General features: G+C 39.7%; 1 protein-coding gene across 3 annotated transcripts in view; it reads right to left on the reverse strand.

The window, feature by feature from the left end:
- Nucleotides 1-6,557, reverse strand: part of LOC126268198 (peroxisomal acyl-coenzyme A oxidase 3-like) — a 301,784-nt gene extending 295,227 nt beyond the window's left edge. The window contains exon 1 of one of the 3 annotated variants that reach the window (XM_049973820.1): nt 6,446-6,557. The gene's annotated coding sequence lies outside the window, so the exon portion shown is untranslated. Of the gene's footprint in view, nt 1-5,752; nt 5,911-6,445 lie in introns of those variants that run through there. The other 2 variants (XM_049973819.1, XM_049973822.1) reach the window with 2 other exon arrangements.
- Between the last annotated feature and the right edge of the window lie 2,613 nt (nt 6,558-9,170).

The following is a 9,170-nucleotide window of genomic DNA, read 5'->3' on the forward strand; positions in this document are numbered from 1 at the left end:
GTTACATTGTTAACCGTAACACATATGAACTGTTAGGCTCCTCACACCTGTCTAAATCCAATATGCACCTGACAGCTTATAATGGACAAGACATTACTGTTCTTGGAAAATGTACTTTGCCTGCCATGTATTGCTTGCATATGCGAACTGTAGCTTTTACTGTGCTACAACCACACAACTGTGAGAACATATTTTGCCTTGATTCGTTTGATTTGTTTGGCTTTAAAATTGTGGACTACGTGTTGTCAGACTGCATCCAATGCTAACAACAGTGTAGCTAGCTTGCTGAAAGAATTCCCGGAACACTTTTCTGAAGGTTTAGGCAAGGCTAATAATTTTGCTGTGCATACTACTATGAAATACAATGCTCGGCTAAAATTTTGCCGGGCCAGACCTGTGTCCAGTTCTCGTAATGTCACATAATTGCAGTCAGTCTTAGAAAAAAATGAACTATTATATTTGGTTCATACTGAATGCTGCAGAAACTGCAACTGCACTGCATTGCTTCCACCGCATGAATGTCCCCTTTCTTTGGACAGATGACTGCCAAAAAGCTCTTAAAATACTTCAAAGGTGCATTGCTCAGTGATCGATGCTTCGTTCACTTTGATCCTGACAAACTAGTTGTGTTGCAAGTTGACACTTCCTCTTACGGAATCAGTGCAATGCTTTTGCACAGATTTGGTGATAAAGACAGGCCTATTTCTTTTGCATCAAAAGTGTTATCCAAAGCTGAGTGTAACTATTCGCAAATACAGAAAGAGGCATTGGCTATTGTGTATGGTGTCACCAAATTCAACCACTATTTGTATGGCACAAAATTCTACTTGGTAATGGAGCACAAGCCATTGCAGTCCTTGTTTCATCCAACAAAGCTGATACCTGTATAAACTGCCCTAAAATTGCAATGATGGGCTTTGTTGTTGACTCAATACCAGTATAAGACTGTTTATCATCCAACAGCTCAACATGGTAATGCGGGTACACTTTCACATCTACTGATTGGTCCTGATACAAACTTTGACACTCCTGCGTCATCTTGTTGTCACATTGATGCTCATGATTCTACATTGCTTCAATTCTTTCCTTTGAGCTACAGGAAAATTGCACAGGCCATCAAAGCTGATTCAGATTTGAACATTTTGCTAAAATAGAGTTGCACATCTTGACCTCACTCAATTGCATAGCATAAAGAAATCTGTAGTGCACCGACACTTTGCACGTTAACATAGCCTCGCTGTGGACAGTTACGTGTGTTGATCCTCAAAGCTTTGCAAAAATAAGTGTTGCGCTTACTTCACTAAGGGCACTGGGGGTTGTTTGTATGAAACAGTTAGCACATTGACACTGTACTTGGCAGGGTACGGACACCAAAATAGAACAGATGACATCACAGTGTCATTCATGTGCAGAAAATCAGTCTGCTCTGCCACAAAAATTCTCTCCTTGGCATAAGTCGCAATCACCATGGCAACATGTGCACATAGACTTTGTGGAACATTTTTGGAATACTCAGTTAATTGTGGTACACTCTTATGGCAAGTTTCCTTTTGCTGTGCCAATGAACTCAACAATGTCACGTAGCACCATTCCGGTGTTGTCCTCTATTTTTTGCCTTGAAGGTTTGTCTGAAGTCAAAGTGTCGTCACAACGGCCCTCAGTCCATGTCAAAAGAATTTTAAACATACTGTGAATGCAGTGGCATACAGCATGTAACTAGTAAACCATTCCACCAACAGTCAAACGGTGAAGCAAATGTTTTGTCAGAACCTTCAAGCAGCAGGTGGCCAAACTTCACTCTGCACACACCAGGGATGAAGTACTGCAACTGTTTCTCACCTCCTATCATTCGCATCCACGAGATGGATCATTGCCAGCGGAATCGCTTCATGTCCACCGCCTCTGGACACTGCTCCACCTTCCTCAGCAACCGGCGCCAAAGGAAGGCCAGAAGTATCACTATGCACAACACGATATTGCGTTTCACAGGGTTTTTAGTGGTAGCAGATGGTGGGCATGATGCAAGATCCTTCATCGATTTGGCACGTGCATGTATCTCATTTCAGGCCCAGGCGGATTGCAGTGCCTACATCACAATCAAATTTGCCACTGTCATGAGCATGGTGATCCTTCTGTGTGTCTTCCTTCAGATTCACAGATCCTGAGGACAGAGTGGCCACAGCAGCCACCAGAGGGTGTCATCACGGCACCGTGGGAAAAACCATGGAGATGGAGCCTTTGCCTCCTCTGCCCCCTCTCATCCTACTGATAGAGCTGGACCTGCCCACACGGCAGCAGTCGACGCCTTCTACATCTAGTTATGGGACTCAGGAGGTGGATGTGTATCCTTCTTGTCATTTTGTGGGGGACATTTCTGCCAGAGTAAAGCCTAGATTGCGGGGTATGACCGGAAGCCTGATGTCCCCTGCAGCTACACCTCCAGTCCAGTGCAGCATCCACAGTCCTGCCTCCCCTCCAATTGTTTGAGTTTATTATATGATGATGGTCCATCACTTTGGTGGAAGGAATGTTGCGGCGTAAAGTCAAGAGCCAGGATACAGGTCGGGAACGTTAGAGCAGAGAGGGCTGTGAAGAAGACGTCAGCCAATTGCATGCGAACCAACCCCTCTGTAGGACGACAACCCGACAGGAGCACCCTCGATACAAAGAGGACGTAAGCACCACACCGCCTGGCCATGCGCCCATTGAAGACTAGCATATATGCTCACTATGCCCCAAATTTTGTTTCTTTTGCATACAACATTTCATAGCTTTCAGAAAACAAAAGTGGTTCAGTGCAGAGAGAGAAAAACTCCTTTCGGTCTAACACCTGCTGAAGATACAGAGGTAGTTGTGGATAGTGTAACTCAAGATGGCATGAAAATTCTGGCAGCAGCAAAACAATTAATATCCATAGACAAACTCTTGAAAGGTTAGTTATCTTGGCAATATGATGGTAAAAGAGCTGCAGTATTTGGAAGTGTGCCAGAAAATACTGATAATGATACCAACAAGGTAGATCCCACAGACACCAGCACAAGCACTACTCAAGTTATAAGCCTGCCTGCCATTAGCAGCTGTTTTAAAAGTTCAGGAGCCTTGGTATCATTGAAGTAAATTTTACCTTTTATACAAGCATCCATCCATAAGACAACAGCTCGGCACAGAAGAAAAAAGGAAGGACAACAATTATTACTGATTGACCAGAGAAGCAAAAGCTTGCACAATGTGAAAATAGGAAGAAAAAAATTGGCCAAATTCTCAACACCAAACAACCAACAAGACCACTTTCTAAAAATGTCAGAAGGCAACTTCAGCCAGAGAGCAGCTCATGGAGGCTACACGATTCTTCAGATGAGTAACAATGATTTTAAATTGAGTCTTCTCATTGAAGAATTTAACATGGGAAGCGAGATAAAGGGTAACGACAACATTTTTGTGAAAGTAGCAACCGAAGGAAAAAAATATATTGCCACATCACAGCACTTATCAGTTCTATTGATAGAAATAAGAGCATTGCAGTTTTACTCTCAATTCAGGTGATACTGACCCCCTGGGTGTAAAACTGGCCCCGGGGTCAATTTCATCCTTTTCTTTCTATTTCTGGTTAAACTTATATCTTCTTGAAAATAAAAATAATCATATAAAAAATTTAGTTGAAATGCCAAGAATGTACCAAAGGCCTACAGGTGGAAGATTGGAAGACAGTACCTAGGTGTGGATAAAGAAACACTGGAAAAAGTGATTTGGTTAATTAAAAAGAAGCTGTACTCTTAACTCCAGGTGAACAGAATATGAAAAGAAAAAGGAAGCTGCAGCTGAATCTCTGACTTCTTATACAAAAGTCTATGTGAAAAAAAAAAAAAAAAATGATCTTTCAAATATGAAAAGGAAGAAAATTGATGTAAGTCCTGATAAAGCTGCTACAGCTGTTCATGCAGTGAGCATTGGTCCAAAATCATTCAAAACATCATCAAATGTGTCTGCACTGCATAAAACGTTCAAATTGTCTGCAGTTACAAATGATACAAACTATCTAGTTCTGTCATCCACTGCTAACAAAGCACTCTCAAAGGCCAAGGAAAATCTCTTAAAAAACTGTGATAATTCTTTGTCAGAAGATGAGCTTGGTGTAATGAAATTTCCAGAGACTCTGGAAACTGATGAAAGTGACTTTGATCCTTCAGACGATCCTGTTGCTGAAGACTCGCTACACACTAAGTGCAAGCGCCATGATCTTTTTTCAAATGACTTTTTTGTGGTGGAAGCAGTTGAGCATAAAAGGGGGGTGGGGGGAAGCAATCTTTCCACTATTTTGTATTATTCAATGAGTTGCAACAAAGGAAATGGCAAGTGAAGTGCTGCCTCTGCTCGAGCTACAGGCTAGTGGGCATAGAATTCTGTATAAATTCCCAGGATTTTAGTAAAAGATGTTTAATGTTTTTTGTCGGTAAAAGTTTTTTGTACTGTATTTTAAATGAAGGATTGATAATTATGTCATAGAAATGTGTATTTCACCGATATATTGCTTATCAATGCTTAACAAAATATCCAGTTTTCAATGGGGAGCATTTAAATCCCTTTACAGGGGTCATACTCATACTAACATTTATCCCAGGACCATTCAGTAAGTGTTTATAATAAAACAAATTTGAGGTGGTCACTGTAGTCCCACATTGCCGGTTTCACTGAACCCTTTACATTTTTTTCTACTAATCTGTGAAAAATATAACATACATAGTGGACTATGGGTGTTTATATAGTAATAATGTACAATAATAAAACTCACCATGAGTAGACATTCGTATGTGCAAGAGATATTCTACAATAACATAAAAAGATGGGTCATTCTTACTCCAGATGATGGTAACTTATCTGCAAAGTCACGTTAAGTTTGACAAACATTTTTCACTTCCTGCAGAAGCAACAATACGCAAAATTATCTTCACAGATGTCACCTGTAAACTATGAATGCCTTCCACGGTCAGCGGCACAAAATAAACTGTAGCAGTACCTCTATATCCTATTCATGTATATTTCCAATGCCCAGCAATTATATTCCATACAAATTCAATGTGTCACACAACGTTTACTACGAAAAATAAACGTTTCCAATCTGTCTGTGGCAGAGTGGGCATTTTCAGATCACTTTGCTGTCAATTATTTTGTTTGTAAAATTTTTAATCAGAACGAAATACGTAAATAAATAGAGGCACTGGATGATATAGGCTTCCTACATGACATGAAATAATCCATAAATATTATCAAATTTCTTCAAAAAGTATTCAGAAGTGCCGACTGAGGCCCAGATTAAGCGACCCCCACCCCTTCCAATCATTGTTTGTGAAACATTGTGACGCCTCCACTGTTTGGACTGGTGGCACTTTACCTTTGTAATTACAAAATGTATATCAGTACTGGTGATCTGGTATTTATTGTTGTTCAACAATTGCATTCTGCTTTAACATACATGGGTCGGTACGAAGAACATACATTCCAATTTTTATTAAAAAACCAATAATTCTAAATTTATCCTGCATCACCTTATTTAGTTTTGGCGAGTAGAATAGGAAATTGCGCTTCATAGATTCAGCATTGAATTATCAGTACTTAATGGAATTTATCCCCAGCGAAACTGGTGGGCTGCTATTCCCGAATTACGATTAAGGTACACCTCTTAAATTATGAAAATATATTTTACGATTTGGCCTAAAAAGAAGCTTCAAAAGTAACATACAGAACATTTGCTTACAGAACAGAAGATACGAAGTCAAGTATGAAAAACAAGCAACTACATCAAGGGGACCGATGACCTCGTAGTTTCGTCCTTTCTCCCGCATTTACGCCGACCAACCACCTAAATTAAGACGGTCGTCACAATTGGTGTTCAGTGTTTTTGTTTCCTTTCTCCAAAATTTTGTGCCAGAGGTTCTCAGCACAGAGACCGCAAATGACATTTCTGTTACGTCAGTTGTCATCTAGGAGTCGATTGTGTACATTTCACAGCATATTTAAGGTATCGATGTGATAACCTAGATTTGCTACTCAAATTAGGATCGCGTATCTGTTACTGTGTAGTCCTATACCATTAGAATAGACGATGCAACGCGCTACGGTGAAGACGCGAATACAAAATTAATGTGGAGTTGGTTGCTATTAATTTTTCACGTATGCGTTGCTGAATATCTTCTACTTTCTTTGAACGGCGAGCATAAGAACAATTTTATTAATCAAGTTTTGTATTAAACAGTGTTCTGAAACGTATTGGCAAATAAATTAGATCCCACATAATTATGTTACATTAGTAGATATTCCGGAAATAATTAAAAGTTATATGGAGAAAATTAAACAAAACACAAACTATTCATTTATCATGTTTTGGAAACTTAACATAGGCCACTGAATATTCTTTGCCTATGACTGCGTTCACAGAATGAATTTTTACCTTTCGTGTTATCCCAAAAGAAAGAGGCGAGCGGAGAATGCACAGGATGATGCGTCAGCTAATGCCAAATGAAGGCGACTGAATTTCATTATTTAGCATGTGTTAGACAAGTGTCGATTCATTGGTTGACTGACCGCAATTAATATTAATTATTCATTGAATAAAGATGAGACGTGAGAAAGCACATTGTACTGACTCGTGCAGGAATCAGCTTCACCTTGGTGGAACTTGTGTAACTGCGTTAGAAAAAGAATATAGGCCATACCAGACTGGAACGCTTTAAAACCCTGAATGTAGAGAAAGATGTACAAATTTCAGCTGTAAACTGTGCTTAAATATAAGCTTCAGTAAATAACCATGTAAGAAAACTGAATTGGAAAATGTGTTATAAATCTGAAAGGTAAAAGCAACCCCCCTCCCCACAACTCATGAAACTAATCAGTCCAGGTCTGTTGTAGATCAGATATTAATTAATGCTAATAAGCAAACTTACATTTCCACAGTACTAAAATTAGGTCCTAGAGATCCTCATGCACAGCTCATAACATTTGATACCACAAATGACTTGTCCCATAAGATCAAACAAATACCTACTTTTCAAAATAGGATCTACAGTACCCACAGAATACTACTCTTTAGAAAGTATGTAGCAAAAGAATCTTGGAATTCAGCCAATGGGAGAGTGATGTACTGCATCAGTAAAATTTCAAGTTTTCACAGATTTCCCTTAAAAAAGTAGAAGATAAGGTTGAAGCACCCATAAGAGTTGGTTCACATTTGGTGTATTAAAAACTTGTAGGTATGAAAGAAAATAGTGCCACATCTGTTTTGGACATATACTTTTAAACTTACAAATCCATCCTGAGGATAGTAATTAACGACTCATAAATGGTACGTATTGAAGATATGCTTCTAACAGGACAATAGCAATATGGGATGTGGTATAAGAGAGACTATCTTAACAACATCACCTTAAAAAAGGCACCTGTAGTTGCATAGAAAATATATTTGATATATAAAAATACATTGAGTGCAGCTTGAAGAGAAATACACTTTTTAATTATTGTGTAAAACAATTTTTTTACATCCTACAAATGGGAGGGGGATATAGCAAGCTACAAAAATAAAACGAAAAAAAAAAGCTACAAACCCAGTACTTTGCAAGAATAGATAATGTATCAGGCTTCAGTATAAATAATACGGACATCTGATTTCTGAACCTTTCTCTCATCTGATCACTTTATCTTTCGTCTTGATACCAGAATATGTCACACCACAAGGCAATACGCTAGCACATCTGAGACCTATACAGAATGACAATGACATTGCGAGAATAACATGCAGTCCTGATGATTGAAACACAGTAAATAGTGCAGACAATATTGTATCGAACACACTGCAGAAAAATAGGAGCACCCAGACCTATATGGAAAGAGCCACAGACAAGAACAAGCAACACAACAAACCACTTGATAGGACACAAGCACAACCTCAGATTCTGAAACCCAGGAAAGAACCAACACACTGTGCACTGAGTGAACATGACTCAGAAGGGATCAACATTTAAGGGATCCCAAACAACAACAAATGACCAGCATGCCATAACACAGCCACAAAAAACACAACATTCAGTAACAAACATAAAACAAAGCACTGACACAAGCATTGATGCCATATACAAAGACTCTAGCAATAAGGCAAATGTTGCTTTGGAGGCAAAGGCTCGAAGAAATTTTATTCTGAGGCTCCTTCCCCCCAATGACACATTGTATATTGTTAACAGTATACTGAACACAAACAGTAATGTATTATTTGTCTTATTATGTGTAGGCAGAATTATATTCTCATTTATATGTAAACCTACAATCAATGTATTTTATATATCAAATATATTTTCTGTATAAACCATGAATAAAACTAAAAATGTAATGTGTTAGGTTATATAATGAGTACTGCACTCAAGTAGCAGTGAACTACAATCTATACACATCAACAAAAGTTTTGCGTTACCCTGGATCCCAGAACTCCTGAAGATAGATGTTGACTGTGGATATTGTATCACAGACACAGTCCCTTTGACTGTTCAGAGACGTCCAAAGATGTAAACAACCATGTATGAGCAGTGCCCATTAGATGAAGTCCACCCTGATAGCCGAATGGTCAGCATGACGCACTGCCATCCTAGGGAGCCCGGGTTCAATGGCCAGCTGGGTCGAGGATTTTCTCTGCTCAGGGACCAGGTGTTGTGTTGTCTTCATCATCATTTCATCCCCATCCTGCGCCCAGGCCGCCCAATGTGGCACTGAATTTAATACAACGTGCACCCAGGTGGCCAGACTTGCTCCATAAGGGGCCTCCCGGCCAATGATGCCAAACACTCATTTCTATTAGATGGAGGGGGTACGACAGCCAATCAGTACCAATCATTCCATTAGGAAGGAGTTATGCGGCTTGTGTTGTCTGTTGTTCAACCATGTCTAGATGGCCAATACCGCAGTTCGATCAAGTCCACATTGTTACTTTGGGCCAGGAAGGGTTCTCCACAAGGGAAGTGTCCAGGCTTCTCGGAGCAAACCAATACGATGTTGTTCAGACATGGAGAAGATACAGACAGACAGGAACTGTCAATGTTATGCCTTGCTCAGGCCCCCAAGGGCTACTGCTGCTGTGGATGACCACTGCCTACGGATTATGGCTCGGAGGAACCCTGACAGCAATGCCACCA

The sequence above is a fragment of the Schistocerca gregaria genome, chromosome 4 (genome assembly GCF_023897955.1).
Source record: "Schistocerca gregaria isolate iqSchGreg1 chromosome 4, iqSchGreg1.2, whole genome shotgun sequence".
NCBI lineage: Eukaryota > Metazoa > Arthropoda > Insecta > Orthoptera > Acrididae > Schistocerca > Schistocerca gregaria.